This window comes from Crocuta crocuta, unplaced genomic scaffold (genome assembly GCF_008692635.1).
Source record: "Crocuta crocuta isolate KB4526 unplaced genomic scaffold, BGI_CrCroc_1.0 scaffold214, whole genome shotgun sequence".
NCBI lineage: Eukaryota > Metazoa > Chordata > Mammalia > Carnivora > Hyaenidae > Crocuta > Crocuta crocuta.
This window is the reverse complement of record NW_027529999.1, coordinates 64,336-81,450: the sequence shown is the minus strand read 5'-3', so window position 1 is coordinate 81,450 and position 17,115 is coordinate 64,336. Positions and strand designations below refer to the sequence as shown.

Here is a 17,115-nt window from a genome sequence, read left to right as displayed (position 1 = left end):
ATGTGTTGCTGTTTTAGTATCTCATCTGCTGGCCTGTCTTCGAACAGCTGTTGTCTAAAGAAGTTTATTTTATTGTGAAAGTTAAAAAGTGTGTCTGCTTTCAATTTGCCATAATACATTTTAATGTCAGAACTCTTCTTGCAGATTTGAATATTAAAGTTTCAGTTAAAGATCCAGGTTTATATATTTCCATTAATCAATCATCTCTGCCGATTATCTATTTTTGCCTGCTCCAAAGTGATCCCTGATGAGGACTGCCCTGTAATTTATTTAAATCAGTATCTATGAAGTACCTTAGCAGATGTTTCTGTGTCTTTTAATGTAAAAGTACATTGTAAATAGCTATTTGCTCTCTCTACAGGACAAACCTTCATATACAGAGTGTGTTTGACTTGGAATCTTCCCTTTTTTACTCCACTCAATTGACTTAGCAGGGTTTCAAGAGCAGCGTTCATAAATTTGCAGGTATGAACAATTTTAATTCTTGATATTGTACCTAACTTTAATAAACAGATAGAAGGTAGAATTTTGCAATTACAGATTTTATATGTCAGAGTATGGATTTATTGCTTGAAAAGCCATTGTATAAAACATTCAGCATTCAGGGGCACCTGGGTGGCTCAGTCGGTTAAGCGCCCGACTTCGGCTCAGGTCATGATCTCGTGGTTCGTGGGTTCGAGCCCCGCATCGGGCTCTGTGCTGACAGCCAGCTCAGAGCCTGGAGCCTGTTTCAGATTCTGTGTCTCCCTCTCTCTGTAACCCTCCCCTGCTCGTGCTGTCTCTCTCTCTCTCTCAGAAATAAATAAAACATTTTTAAAATTTAAAAAAAAACCATTAAGCATTCTGATTTTCTTGGCCAGGTCTCCCTGTTCACTTATTGCTAAATTTTTAATTCATTGCCTCTCTTGTGTATGTATCTCTTCCATTCTGCCTTAATCAAAGATTCATATTATATTAGAGCTGGAGATTATGTAGACCCATCCCCTCAGTTTGCAGAGAAGGAAATGAAGCCTAGAAAGGTGAAGGTAAAGTCCACGGACATAGAGCTGATTGAGTGGCAGAGCCGGCGTCAGGTCCTTCAGCTCTCCCCCCGACAGCTGTGCGGGAGTATAGCTCGGAAATTACATCCCGCAGGCTTGGAGTCACTGTCTAGGTTAATACCCCTTTCTGTCCAGTGGGGAGAATAATGCCACTTACCTGGTGGGTTGTTGTGTATGAGGATTGAAGAAGACAATATATTGTGCTCCTGCTGTTATTGTCTGTAGCCCTTTTTACTTCTCATTGGGCTGACCCCTTCACTGCTTCTTGACACTCCACACCTCGGCTCACGGTCACAATGCTGTCCTGATTCTCCCGGTAATTTCTGTGACACTGGCTTCTCTTCCCCATCTTGCTCCACAGACGAGGGCACCCCTCCAGGCTCTCATCTCATCCCACGTTTCCCGTGAGCCCCTCCATCTCTATTTACTGACATCTTCTACTTCTCTGTCTTCACGTCTGACTTACCACCCCCTATACTTCAGATCAGCATTTCCAATCAGGCCATTGCCACCTGATTTCCCATTCACCTCAAACACGGTGAATTTAAAACCAAAGCCATTCCCCTCCCCCTAAATAAGTTCTTCTTCCTGACTTCCTCATTTCTGTTAGTGATACTACCAAATGCCCAGGCTTTACAAATCCCCATGTTCTCTTTAGAGTTCTCTAGCCTTCCAAAGCCAATGACAAATTGTGGTACCCTCAAATTGTGGTACAATCTGGCAGATTGAAGAAGTTACAAAATATCTGGGTGGCTGCAGTGAGGCTCTCTGAACATATGTAGTAGGATTTTTCAGTCAGCCATCAAGATCCATGGATTTATTTCCCATTGAAGCATTTTGCATCTTTTCCTTCCTTCCCATTCCTACCAGCATCATGGTGGTCAGGCCATTAAGCAGAGCAACAGTTGCCAATAAAGTAGCTGTTCTTTTACCTGGAAATGGCTGGGTTCCTTTTCTCTCTCTTTCTTCCCCAAGAAATACAACCCCTTGACTTCCCAGGCTTGTTCATGCAGCACATGAATCTTAACTTCAGTACAGACATTACTCTGAGAATTTCCAAAATACCTTAATCTTGAATTACAGCCTAGATCTGGCTAAATGTAAGACTCACGGTGAATATTTCACCCATTTGTTGGACAGACTTTAAAAAGTTTTATATGGAGCGCCTGGGTGGCTTAGTCGGTTAAGCGTCCGACTTTCGCTTAGGTCATGATCTCACGGTTCGTGGGTTCGAGCCCCGCGTCGGGCTCTGTGCTGACTGCCAGCTCAGAGCCTGGAGCCTGTTTCAGAGGCTGTATCTCACTCTCTCTCTGACCCTCCCCTGCTCACGCTGTCTCTCTCTCTCCTAGAAATAAATAAAAATATTTTTTAAAAAGTTTTATATTTGAGTATATTTTTGTTACTCAAACTTCAAAATATGTAGAAGTTTACCATAGCAGATCTCCTTCCCATTCTTGTTTCCTGCCTCCCAGATCCTGTCTCCCCTCCAGCTGGCAGCCACTGCTCTATGTTCCTTGCTAATCTGTTCAGAGTCTCTGCTGCTTTTTTTCCCATGTGTGTATATATTTATACACTCTTGTCCCTACTTTTTAAAAAATGTAACTATGTGTCATAGCCATCTTTCCATATAGCTATCCTCTATTTGTGGATATTTTTCTGACCCTTCACTGTCTCAGTTAGTTCTTCGGTGAATAACCATATACATGTGTCATTCTGATTATGTACCAGTGGACTTGTAGCATAAATTCCCAGAAGTGAAATTGCTTGGTCAGAAAAGACATGCATTTGTAATTTTGAGAGCTATTGCCCAACTGACCTCCATAGGGCCATACTAATTTATATTCCCACCAGTAATGATTGAGGGTGCCTGTTTTCCCACATTCTTATCAATATTATCACATTCTTGGATTTTTTTGCTGCCTTGAGAGGGGGAAAGAATGATACATCAGTGTGGTTTTAATGTGCATTTATATTTTTATGACCCAGGTTAAATATACCTTTCATATGATAAGGGACATTCATATTTCTTTTCCCAAGGACTGTCCTTTGTCTCATTTTGTCTCAGGGTTGTTGTTCTTTTACTCACCAATTTCTTAGGAGCTTGGTGTGTATTGAAATGACCTTTTTCTCTGATAGACTCTTTTTCCATGTGGTCATATACCTATGCCTTTGCTTGTGGCATTCTTCTTCTTATTATTTTGCTTTGCATGTTTCATCTGTATGTAATCAAATGTATCAGTCTTTTACTTAAAAAAAATTGGGGGGCGCCTGGGGGGCGCAATTGGCTAAGCTTCTGACTCAGTTTTTCAGGTCATAATCTCATGGTTTCATAGGTTCAAGCCCTGTATTGGGCTTTGTGCTGACAGCGTGGAGCCTGCTTGAGATTCTCTCTCTCTCTCTCTCTCTCTCTCTCTCTCTCTCTCTCTCTCTCTCTCCCTCCCTCTCTCTCTCCCTCTCCCTTGCTCACACTATCTCTGTCTCTCTCAAAATAAATAAATAAAACTTTTAAAAAATGTTTTTATCACTCTTTTATAGCTTTTGTATTTTGAGTCAGAGGCCCTTCCCACTCTGCTTACAGAGTCTTCCATAGTTTCTCTTAGAACTTTTATGGCTTTGTTTTCACACTTAAATGTTTGATCCATATGGAATTTATCCTAGTGTGAGATGGGAAGTGTAAATCCACTTTAATTTTTTTTCTGGAAATCTAAAATTGCCCCAGTGCCATTTATTAAATTGCTCATTNGTACTTGGGTGTGTGTTTGGATTTTTTTTTTTAGTTTTTAAAGATTTTATTTTTTTAATAATCTCCACACCCAATGTGGGGCTTGAACTCACAGCCCCAAGATCCAGAGTTGCACTCTACCCACTGAGCCAGCCAGGTGCCTCTGGAATTTCAAATCTACTCCACTGGTCTATTGCTTTATCACTTGCACCGTAGATTTTTTTACTGAGGAAGTATGATATAATTGAATAGATGTTGGTGCTAACTTCTTCCCTTTGTTCTTCTTTTTTCAGAATTTTAACTAGCTATTCCTGTTTGTTTATTTTTCCATAAAACTTTAGCATCAACTTACATTGATCTTAAACTAACCTGCTGGTGTTTTTACTATGGTCATGTTATTATAAAATACCTTAGGAAGAACTGACATCTTAACATGTTGAATCTCCCAATTCAAAAGGTTTGGCTTTCCATAGTCTTCTCTTCTGTCCCTGGGTTTTCTTCATATTATGAGCCTTGTGCACTTCTTGTTAAATTTATTCCTAGGTATTTCATATTTTTGATGCTGTTGTAAGTGGGAGTCTTTTATTCCATTATATGTCTTACATAATGTGGGGTTTTTTTGTATATATGAAAGTTAGTGATTTCTAATGTTAATTTTATAACCTCTTTTCCCTCTACTTGTTTGTGATCGTTTAGCAGTTGAGACTGTTGTATTTTCCAGGTATACAGTAATAGTATCTGCAAATAATGATAATTTTATCTCCTACTTGCCAGTGGTCCTTTCTCTAGTTTCTTTCTCAAGTTAAGTGCCTGGGCTAATGCCTTCAGAACAGTGTTAAATAATAATGGTATTAGTGGGCATCCTTGTTCTGTTGCTGGCTTTACTGGAAGGTTCTATACAGATGCTAGGTTTTAGACTGAAACAGACATATTTTATCACCAGCAAGGTTTTATTGAAAACAGATTATAGATCAAACGCTGTACTGTAAAATAGAGATAAAAAAAAAAAAGAAAGAAAGAAAATGCGGGGCGCCTAGGTTGTGTCTGACTTCCACTCAGGCCGTGGTCTTAACAGCTTGTGGGCTTGAGCCCCCTGTTGGGCTCTGTGCTGACAGCGTAGAGCCTGGAGCCTGCTTTGGATTCTGGGTCTCCCTCTCTCTCTGTCCCTCCCCCATTCACGCTCTGTGTCTCTGTCTCTCAAAAATAAACATTAAAAAAAATTAAAAGGAAAAGAAAATGAGTATGACTCTACCTGGCTTCAGAGAGTTTACAGGGAAAGACAGATAGACAAATTAGTGTTATGAATGTCACTGTGAAGTTATATAGAGTATACAGTGGAGACACAAAGGGTGAAAGCCGATCAGCTTGAGCCCCGTGTCAAGGTAAAATTCTAAAGAACAAGGTACTAAAACACATTAGCTTAGTTTCCATTGAAATGTTTTCATTAAATTCATTATCAGATGTCCTTGACTTTGGAGGCAATACACAGGGAAAGTCATAAAGAATCGTTGTTAGTTCAGTAAGGACACTGGGGAGGCTGTTTATCAAATGCCTCCAACATAACAAACATTAAGCTAAGGCCAGGCACACACATAGACATGATCTCTACTCTTATGGATCTTACAGTGTAGCAGGAAACACATTAAGATAGACAAATGCAATCCAGCCCTTGCCATGAAGAACGCGTATAAGGTACAATGGAGGGAGCATGGACGAAGTCAAAGTTAACGTCAGCCTGGAGAAGTCCAGGAGAGGCCCCAAGGGAGGCTCTGTTTGAGCTGACTCGGAAGGAGGAATAAGAGCTTCTCAGATTGAGAAGGATGGTTTTATTGTAGCACAGGAACAATATGTACAAAAGCTTGGCAGCATGAAAGGTACCATGTGCCCAGGAATTGGCATGTAGCTGAAGGATGGGAGGCGAGGTAGGTGGTAGGAGATAAGCATGTCGAGATTGACAGAAGCTGGGTCCCAAGAGAATTCAATCCATTCATAGAAATAGGGACTTTATCCAGCAGGCAAGAAGGAGCTATTAAAGAATTTTAAGCAGCAGTAACCAGAAAGATAGCATACTTCAGGGTGGATTGAAGGGAGAAAGATAAAAGGCAAGGAGACCAATTAGGAAGTTTATTGTATTAGTCCAAATATTCTCTATGATGACATTTAGTGTCCTCATATAAGGATTCATGTGACAAATTCCTCCTAGAAGTCAGTGGCAGAAAAATGCTCATTTTAATTGGGGAGCTGATGTGAACACTATATAAATCATTTGTTTTCCCTGTTGTTTGTTTTGGCCCTGGACTCCAGAACAAATGTTGTTAAATGTAAGTGTAAAGAAATCATCTCATTTCCCTTGAATGTCTAATTTCTATTTTCAAATATATGGTGTATATATATATATAATTTAAAACTACTTGAAATTACTTTTAAAAAGATAGATAATTGCTTTGGAAAATGTGGACAAACATAAAGAAAAAATATAAATTCCTGAAATTATGCAGTCCTACCTCTTCCCAAGTCCATTCATCCTAAATCAGGGACATTCAGCCTCCACTACAGCAGAAATATAGAACTCACTGCTTTGCAGGGGGGCAAATACTGTTGTTGGACAGCCTAATCCACTACTTCCCTGTTTGTTTTACCAAACCCGCAGGAGGAAATATATTTTACATCATGACCCAGTACACACATATTTGTGACTCTGCATATTAATCTTTCTATCTGAAATCAAAAAACTCATGAAAGAAATCTTACTACTTGCAATAAGCCCTGATATTTTCAATTCTATTTTGTGTTCTTTAAAATCCTAACTTGAGGGGCGCCTGGGTGGCTTAGTCGGTTAAGCATCCGACTTTCGCTTAGGTCATGATCTCGCGGTTCGTGGGTTCGAGCCCCGCGTCGGGCTCTGTGCTGACTGCCAGCTCAGAGCCTGGAGCCTCTTTCAGTCTGTGACTCCCTCTCTCCCTGACCCTCCCCTGCTCACACTGTCTCTCTCTCTCTCTCCTAGAAATAAATTAAAAACATTAAAAATAAAATAAAAATAAAATCCTAACTTGAATTTGAAACCCTCTAATGGATTGAGACAAGCAGGATGATAATATTGGCTTAGTACTCACCAAACCTCAGTTTGCTGGCATATAGGTGCGAAGGTGCTAGATCAGGACACCTGAGCTCAAAAAAATCCCGTGAAGTTCTCATTTTTAAAGAGCTGTTCTTCATATTGAGCTAAAATCTGGCTCCCTTTAGTCCCACCCATTGATCCACCTTGCTTTTCAGAACCACACTGAATGTTCATTCATTCAGTAAACACTGACTGAGCTCCTGTATGGCAGACATTATGCTCTGTTCTAGGGATGCCCAGGTGAATGAAACAGAGTCTCCATCCTTTAAGGGAGCGCATTCTAGCGATTGGTCCAGAGGACTTGTCTATTGAAGTGACTAAGAGAATAATTCTACTTCTTCCACATAACTGCCCTTCAGTATTGGAAGACAGCTATCATGGTCTCTTTCAATCCTTTCCCCTGATTTCTACACCATGCCTTCTAGGAGATAGTTTCTTGGATACCAGCCATTGAGCTGTGGTGAGCTGTAATGGAACTCCTCCCCATACTGCATATGGGCTTATTAAGATAATCTCTGATAACATGACATTGAAGCAGAGACTTGCATGAAGTTGCGGGCACAAGTTATGTAAAGATCTAGGTGAGGAGCCTTCCTGAGATAAAGGCCACCAGAAGTCAACTGGCACATTAGGAAATATCAAAACCAGTGGGGTTAGTGCTAGGGGTGGGGAGGAGGGGAGGAGGAAAGGCGATCTTGCAACCCTTTTAGATCAGAGTAAAGATTTTGGATTCCTTTCCAAACAAGAAGGAAGCCTTTGGAGGTTTTGAGTAGAGGAATGCTATGCTCTGACTCAGGTTTGGATAGATCCCTCTGGAAAAAGCAGAGACTAGCAAGGAAGCTGTAGTCTGTTTACTCAAGTGTTCTCTTATGATCCTCAGCAGAGTTTTACCATTTTTATCATAAACTTCCTGCATGCTCCTTATTAAAACATTTAGTTTCAACTATTTTTGTGAGAGGGACCTTCCATTGTATCTGCTCACTAGCTGTTTATTTTTATGTATTAATTTTGTAACCAGTTGTCTTACCAAATTCTTTGGTTTCTGTGATTTTTTAAATTTAATTGACTTTATTAAGATATAGTTTACATACAATAAAATGCACCCATTTGAAACGTACAGTTCAGTGAGCTTTAACATATATTCACGTGTTAACAGGCCCCTATAAGTAAAATAGAGAACATTTCTATCACACCGAATTTTCTGTGATGTCTTTTTTCCCTCCCCTTATGCCTTTTTTTTACTTAAACCCTCCTGTCTGTCTCACTCCCAACCACAGGCAACTATTAATCTCCTAATTCTGTCACTCTGGATTAGTTTTGCCTGTTCTAGACTTTCGTGTAATAGGAATCACACAATATGTACTCTTTTGTGTCTGGCTTCTTTTGTTGAGGCTCATGCTTTTGAAACTCATTCAGGTCATTGTGTATATCAGAGGTCTGTTCCTTTCTACCACTCAGTACTATTCCATGGTATGGATGAACCACACTTTTGCTATTCACTGAGCGACGGACGTTTTCTTTCCAGTTTGGGGCTGGTATGAATGAAGTTGCTATGACAGCTCTGAGACAGGTCTCTTTGTGGATATGTTTTCATTTCTTGTGGGTAAATACTTAAGAATGAATTTGTTGGCTCAAAAGCAGGTATAACTTTATTGGAACTGCCAAGTGATTTCCAAAGCAACTGTCCCAGGGGGCCTGGGTGGCTTAGTCGGTTGAGTGTCTAACTCTTGATTTTGCTTCAGGTCATGATCCCAGAGCTGTGGGATTGAGCCCCAAGTCAGGGTCCACTCTGAGTGTGGAGCCTACTTAGGATTCGCTCTCTCTCTCTCTCTCTCTCTCTCAATCTCTCTCTCTCTCTCTCCCCCTCTCCTTTCTTCTCTCCACCTCTGCCCCTCTACCTCACTTGTNCCCCCCCCCCCAAAACCTCAACAAAGGGACTGTCCCATTTCACATTCCCACTGACAGGGGTGAGATCCAATTTCTCCACATTCTTGTCAACACTTGGTACTGTCTGTCTTTTTAGTCTAGTCGTAGCTATTATAGTGTGTGTATAATGATATTTAATTGTGGTTTTAATTTGCATTTCCTGTATGAAGAGTGATGGTAAACCTCTTTTCATCTACTAATTTGTATATCTTCTTTTGGAAGATGTCATATAGTTTGTCTTATTGAGGGTTTTTTAGAGGTCTTTGCATATTTTGGATACAGGTGTTTCTCAGATATATGTATCACAAATAGTTTATCCTAATGCCTGGCATGGCTTCTCATTTCCTTAATAGTATCTTTCAAAGAGCAGAATTTGTCAAGTGTTTCATTATGGCCCATGCTTTTTGTAAGCTAAGAAATCTGCCAATCCTAAAGTCCTGAAGATTTTCTCCAGTTTTCTTCTAGAAATTTAACTTTTACATTTAGTGTTGTGATCCATTTTGAGTTAAAATTTGTGGGGTGCCTGGGTGACTCAGTCAGTTAAGCGTTGGACTTGGGCTCAGGTCATGATTTTGTGATTTTGTTTGTGAATTTGAGCCTGGCATTGAGCTCTGTGCTGACAGCTCAGAGCCTGGAGCCTGTTTTGGATTCTGGGTCTCTCTCTCTGCCCCTTCCCTGCTTGCACTCTTTTTCTGTCTCAAAAATAAATAAACATTGGGGGACCTGGGTGGCTCAGTCGGTTAAGCATCTGACTTCGGCTCAGGGTCAAGTTTCATTTTTTCCTGTAATCAATACTCAGTTGTTCTGGTACTGTTTGTTTGAAAGTATTAATATTTCCCGGGGCGCCTGGGTGGCTTAGTCGGTTAAGCGTCCGACTTTCGCTTAGGTCATGATCTCGCGGTTCGTGGGTTCGAGCCCCACGTCGGGCTCTGTGCTGACTGCCAGCTCAGAGCCTGGAGCCTGTTTCAGTCTGTGACTCTCTCTCTGACCCTTCCCTGCTCGCGCTCTCTCTCTCTCTCTCCTAGAAATAAATAAAACATAAAAAAAAAATAAAAAAAAGTATTAGTATTTCCCCATTGAATTATTGTGGTGCCTTTTTAAAAATTTGATAAAATGAACCTGACTAAAAAACTCAATTGGTAATATATTGTGTGCATATTTCTGTACTTTATGCTATTCCATTGACCTATGTGTCTATCCTAATGTTAATGTTACATTGTCTTGGTCATTGTAGTTATATTAAATCTTAAAATCTGGTAAGGCAAGTTCCCTTTTTATTCTTTTTAACATTATTTTGGCTATTCTAAGTCCATTTCACGCTCTATCAGTTTTAGAATCAGCTTGGTAATTTTCACAAAAAGAACCTTTCTGGATTTTGATTGAGATTACATTGATTCCATAGGTTAATTTGAATAATTTGAATTGGCATATTTAATGTTTTTGTCTTCTAATTCATATGCATAGCCTGTCTGTCCATTTATTTAGATCTTTAACATTTCTCTCACCTGTTTTGTAATTTTCAGTGTACAGAGTTTGCATATATTTTATTAAATTGATCCCTAAGTGGTTCATGTTTTTGATGTTCTTGTGAATGCATTGTTTTTTTAAATTTCATTTTCTAATTGTTCATTACTAACTTAAAGAAGTCGAATTGATTATTATATGTTGACCCTATATCCTGTGACCTTGTTAAATTCAGTTATTAGTTCTAGAAGACTCTTTGTAGATTGTTTTTTTTTTAAGTTTATTTTATTTATTTTGAGAGAGTGAGCGCATGTGCACAATCAGGGGAAGGGGAGAGGCAGAGAGAGCGCGAGAATTCCGAGCAGGACCTGTGCTGTCAGTGCAGAACCCCGCATGGGGTTTGAACTCATGAACAATGAGATCATGACCTGAAATCAAGAGTTAGATGGATGCTCAATGGACTGAGCCACCCAGACACCCTAGTTCTCTGGAGATTTTCTTTGTACATTATTTCTCTTGGGATTTACTCATTTGTGCCATGAGTAAACAATAACAGTTATTTTCTTCATTTTCATTCTCTTTTATTTCATTTTCATCTCTTATTACACTGACCAAGACCTCCAGGTCTTTTGCTTTTTGTAAATGCTTTTTACTAGGCTGGGGAAATTCCCTTCTATTCCTGTTTTGCTAGAGTTTTTACCATGAATGTGTGTTGAATTTTTCAGATGTTTTTTCTACATCTGTTTATAATCTATTCTGTTAATATGGTGCATTGCGCTGATTGATTTTCAACTGTTGAACTCTATTACCTTCCTGGAGAAACCCTTAGTTGTTACTGTCTTTTATATATTTGATTTGCTAATATAATGTTAAGCATTTTTTGTTTCTCTGTTTACAAAGGATATTATTCTGTAGTTCTCTTTTCTTATGGTGTCTTTTGGTTTAGGTACTAGTAATACTGGCCTCATAAAATGAGTTGGGAAGATTTCCTCTCTGTATATTTTCTGAGTGTTTATACAGGAGGGGTATTATGTCTTACTTAAATGTCTAATGTAATTTAACATTGAAGCCATTTGGGCCTGGAGTTTTTTTGTGTGGGGGCAGATTTTAAAATTACATTTTCAGTTTCTTGAATATTATATGTTCAGTTTCTTTCATTGATATATGGCTATTCATACTTTTTTTTTCTTGTATCAGTTTTGAATGTTTATATCTCTTAAGTGTGTTCAGGAGACACATGGGTGGCTCATTTGCTTAAGCATCCTACTCTTGATTTCAAGTCAGGTCATGATCTCACCCTTCATGAAAGCCCTGCATTGGGCTCAATGCTGATAGTGTGGAGTCTGCTTGAGATTCCCCCTCCTGCCCCTCCCCTGCTCACTTGCATGTGTGCGCTCTCTCTCAAACATAAACATTTAAAAAAAAAAGTGTTCATTTCATCTAAATGGTTGGATTTATTGACAAAGAGTTGTTCAAAATATTTTGCTCTTTTAATGTCTAAGGACCTTTAATGATGTTTCCTTCTTTTATTGCTGATATTGGGAATTTTTTCTTTTTTTTCTCTTTCTTTCTTTAAAAATTATTTTTGAGAGAGAGAGAGGAAAAGCATGTGAGTGAGGAAGGGGCAGAGAGAGAGAGATGGTGAGAGAGGATCCAAAGCAGGCTCTGTGCTGATAGCAGAGAGCCCAATGGGGGGCTCAAACTCACAAACTGTGAGATCATAACCTGGGCCAAAGCTGGATGCTTAACTGACTGAGCCACCCTTGCAACTCTTTTTTTTTTCTTAATTGGTCAAGCTGGAAGTTGATAAATTTCATTAATATTGGTATCAGTTTTATTGCTATTGATCAATATATCGAAATTTGATATATTGAACTAGCTTTTAGCTTCATTGATTTTTCTTCTGTCACTTGCTGTTTATATTTCATTTCTTTCTTTCTTTTTTTAATGTTTATTTCTGAGAGAGAGAGAGAGCGAGAGAGACAGCATGAGCAGGGTAGGGGCAGAGAGAGAGGGAGATACAGAATCTGAAGCAGGCTCCAGGCTCTGAGCTAGTTGTCAGCACGGAGTCTGACGCGGGCTCGAACCTACGAACTGTGAGATCATGACCTGAGCCGAAGTTGGATGCTTAACCGACTGAGCCACCCTGGTGCCCCATATTTCATTTATTTCTGATCTTGTCTTTATTTAATTTTCTTCCTTCTCCTTATGTTGGGTTTAATTTGATCTCCCTTTTCTAGCTTCTTAGGTAAAACTTAACTCATTAGGTATTAGATCTTTTTTCTTTTTTAATATAAGCATTTGAAGCTATCCATTTCCCTCTTAATACTGCTTTAACTACAAACAACAAATTTTCATATGTTGTGTTTTTATGCAGTTCAAAAATTTTCTAATACTGCTTATGATTTCTTTTACACCTAGGTTATTTGAAAGTTTAATCTTCAATTTCCAAAATTTGGGAGATTTTCATTTGCTATTGGTGTCTAATTTAATTCCCTGTGGGGAGAGAATATACTCTGTATGATGACAATCCTTTAAATATATTAAAAAATTGTTTTATGGCCAAGCCTATAGTTTATCTTGGTAAATTTCTGAAATGCACTTAAAAAGAATGTGTATTTTGCTTCTGTTGTGTAGAATGTTCTATAAATGTCAGTGTGGTCAAATTGGTTGATAGTGTTGGTCAAGTATTTTATATCCTTATCAGTTTTTCCAGCTATTCCTTCTATCAATTACTGAGAGTAATGTTGAAATATACAATAATAAATATGAATTTCAGCATTTCTCTTCACTTCTGCCAGTTTTTGCTTTCTGTATTTTGAACTTCTGTTATTAGGTGCATATATACTTTTGGTTATATTTTCTCAATGCATTGGTATTTTCTTTAATTATAAAATATCTTTTTAGCTCTGGTATTTTCTTGAGCCTACTTTATCTGATATTAGTATAACCATTCCAGCTCTCATTAGTTAGTGTGTTTATGGTATACTTTTTTAGAGCTATTTACTTCTTTAAACAATTGATTGCTTAAAAAGTTTTTTTAATGTTTATTTGCTTTTGAGAGAGAGAGAGACAAAGTGTAAGCAGGGGAGGGGCAGAGAGAGAGGGAGACACAGAATCCAAAACAGGCTCCAGGCTCTGGGCTGTCAGCAGAGAGCCTGATATGGGGTTCAAACTCATGAACTGCAAGATCATGACCTGAGCCAAAGTCAGATGCTTAACTGACTCAGCCACCCAGGCATCCCTACGTTTATTTACTTTTAACATCTGTATCTTTATACTTAAAGTGCATTCCTATAGACAGCATATATTTGACTGGTCATGTTTCATCCAGTCTGATAATCTTTTTAAGTGTAGTTCAGAATATTTGCAGTTGATATAATTATCAACATAGTTGGATTTAAATATACCATCCTCCTGTTTTCTGTTTATGTGATCTGTCTTTGTTTCTTTCCTCTGTTTTCCTGACTTTTCCTTATCCTGACTTTTCCTTATCCTTATCCTCATTAAAGAATGTTGAGTAATTTTTGTATTCTGTTTTATCTTCACTATTAACTTATTAGCTTAATCTCTTTGTTTTAGATTTTGTGGTTGCTCTAGATGTTACAGTATATGCATTATCCCTTATACAATGTGCATCTTACTTATTACTCATAACATATTACACCACTTCATATATAACAGGGCTTGGCAAACTAAAGCCTTAGAGTCAAGTTTGGATCCCTATCTGCTTTTATAAGTAAAACTACAGCCATTCATTTACATGTTCATTATGGCATATTCTGTGCTAGAGTGGCAGACCTCAATTGTTGCAACAAGGACCATTAGCGTCTAAACCTAAAAAAGTACTTACTATTTTGCCTTTTTTGCCTTTTGGCAAAAAATACTCATTTGTCAACCTCTGATGTATAGTAAAGCATATTTCTGTTTCTCATCTTTTCTTCAAATATTTTTTCTGCCTCTACATTTTCCCAAACTTCAATTACGTATTAGACTATTTGATATTGTTCCACATGTCACGAAGGCTCTGTTCATTTTTGTCAATCTCTCTCTTTTTTTCTTCCATACCTGATAGTTCCCATTGCTGTGTCTTCACATTCATGGATTGTTCTTCTACCATTCATAACCTGCTATTATTTTTTAAAAAAAATTCTTCCGGGGTGCCTGGGTGGCTTAGTCGGTTAAGCGTCCGACTTTCGCTTAGGTCATGATCTCGCGGTTCGTGGGTTCGAGCCCCGCGTCGGGCTCTGTGCTGACTGCCAGCTCAGAGCCTGGAGCCTGTTTCAGAGTCTGTCTCCCTCTCTCTCTGACCCTCCCCTGCTCACGCTGTCTCTCTCTCTTTCTCTCTCTCCTAGAAATAAATAAAACATTTAAAAAAAATATTCTTCCAAGTTAGTTAGCATATAGTGCAACAGTGATTTCAGGAGTAAATTCCTGAATTCCCCTTATCCATTGAGCCCGTCCCCACACCCATAACCCCTCCAGGAACCCTCAGTTTGTTCTCTGTATTTAAGAGTCTCGTATGTTTTGTCCCCCTCTCTGTTTTTATATTATTTTTGCTTCCCTTCCCAGATGTTCATCTGTTTTGTATCTTAAACTCCTCATATGAGTGAAGTCATATGATACTTGTTTTTCTCTGACTAATTTCCCTTAGCCTAATACCCTCTAGTTCCATCCACATAGTTGCAAATGGCAAGATTTCATTCTTTTGGATTGCTGAGCAATACTCCATTTTAATATATATATATATATATATACACACACACACACACACACCACATCTTCTTTATCCATTTATCCGTCGATGGACATTTGGGCTCTTTCCATACTTTGGCTATTGTTGATAGCTCTGCTATAAACATTGGGGTGCATGTGTCCCTTTGAAACAACACACTTGTATCCCTTGGATAAATACCTAGTAGTGCAATTGCTGGGTTGTAGGGTAGTTCCATTTTTAATTTTTTAAGGAACCTCCATGCTATTTTCCAGAGTGGCTGCACCAATTTGCATTCCCACCAGCAGTGCAAAAGGATTCTTCTCTCTCCACATCCTCGCCAACATCTGTCATTACCTGAGTTGTTAATGTTAGCCATTCTGACAGGTGTGAGGTGGTGTCTCATTGTGGTTTTGATTTGTATTTCCCTGATGATGAATGAAGTTGAACATTTCTTCATGTGTTGGTTGGCCATTTGGATGTCTTCTCTGGAGAAGTGTCTATTTATGTCTTTTGCCCATTTCTTCACTGGATTATTTGTTTTTTGGGTGTTGAGTTTGATAAGTTCTTTATAGAATTTAGATAGTAACCCTTTTCTGATATGTCATTTGCAAATATCTTCTCCCATTCTGTCAGTTGCCTTTTAGTTTTGCTGATTGTTTCTTTCCCTCACTGTGCAGAAGCTTTTTATTTTGATGAGGTCCCAATAGTTCATTTTTGCTTTTGTTTCCCTTGCCTCCAGAGATGTGTTGACTAAGAAGTTGCTGCGGCCAAGGTCAAAGAGGTTTTTGCCTGCTTTTTCCTCAAGGATTTTGATGGCCTCCTGTCTTATGTTTAGGTCTTTCGTCCATTTTGAGTTTATTTTTGTGTATGGTGTAAGAAAGTGGTCCAAGTTCATTTTTCTGCATGTCGCTGTCCAGTTTTCCCAGCCCCATTTGCTGAAGAGACTGTCTTTATTCCATTGGCTATTCCTTCTTGCTTTGTCAAAGATTAGTTGGCCATACATTTGTGGGTCTATTTCTGGATTGTCTGTTCTGTTCCATTGGTCTGAGTGTCTGTTCTTGTGCCAGTACCGCACTGTCTTGATGATTACAGCCTGTAATACTGCTTGAAGTCTGGGAGTGTGATGCCTCCAGCTTTGGTTTTCTTTTTCAAGATTGCTTTGGCTATTCGGGGACTTTTCTGGTTCCGTACAAATTTTAAGATTGTTTGTTCTAGCTCTGTGAAGAATGCTGGTGTTATTTTGATAGGGATTGCCATAACCTGCTATTATTAAGCCCATTTAATGAATTTTTTATTTCAAATATTGTATTTTTTGTTTCTAAGAATTTTACTTGATTATTTTTATATCTCAATGTTTTCATGTTTTTCTATACATTTTAAGTATATGTATAATAACTGTTTTTACATCTTTGTTTCCTAAGTCTAACATCTCTTTCATTCCTGGGTCTGTTTCTTTCTTTTTTTTTTAAACTTAAAAAAAAGGTTTTTTTTTTAACGTTTTATTTATTTCTGAGAGAGAGAAAGAGACAGCATGAGCAGGGGAGGGTCAGAGAGAGAGGGAGACACAGAATCTGAACAGGCTCCAGGCTCTGAGCTGTCAGCACAGGGCCCTGCACAAGGCTTGAACTCTCAGAACGCAAGATCACGACCTGAGCCGAAGTTGGTTGCTTAACCGACTGAGCCACCCAGGCGCCCCTTTTGGGTCTGTTTCTAATAACTAATTTTTCTTCTGATTTTAGCAAGACCTTTCTTTTTCTTTTTTTCTTTCTCATATGTCTAGTAATTTTTGGTGGAATGATGGACAAAGTAAAGTGTTTTTGAGGGTCTGAATTTTGTTGTCTTTAAAGACTTTCAAATTTTGGATTACTTGTTAGTTTAGTTGTTAAGGGATCAGTTTGATGATTTGAGGCCTATTTTTGAGCTTTCGGGGCAGTTCTAGAATACTGTTGAGTTAAGTCAGTTTTTCTACTAAGGTGTTACTGTTCTGGGCTCTCTACTTAATGCCCTGGGTTTTCAGCAAAGAATTCTTACTTGGGCTGGTCAAAATTCAATTGTCTTCTAACTCCTTGTGAGCTCTGGGAATTTTTCTGCCCAAGGTAGTTTTTTACTGAGACTCCTTAAGTTTTAT

General features: G+C 38.6%; 1 protein-coding gene across 2 annotated transcripts in view; it reads left to right on the top strand.

Annotated features, from left to right (window-relative positions):
- Positions 1-366: 366 nt before the first annotated feature.
- The window catches only part of ZBTB8A (zinc finger and BTB domain containing 8A), a 55,859-nt gene continuing 39,110 nt past the window's right edge, over positions 367-17,115 (top strand). For both annotated transcript variants that reach the window (XM_077763508.1, XM_077763509.1), the window contains exon 1: positions 367-465. The gene's annotated coding sequence lies outside the window, so the exon portion shown is untranslated. The remainder of the gene's footprint in view (positions 466-17,115) is intronic.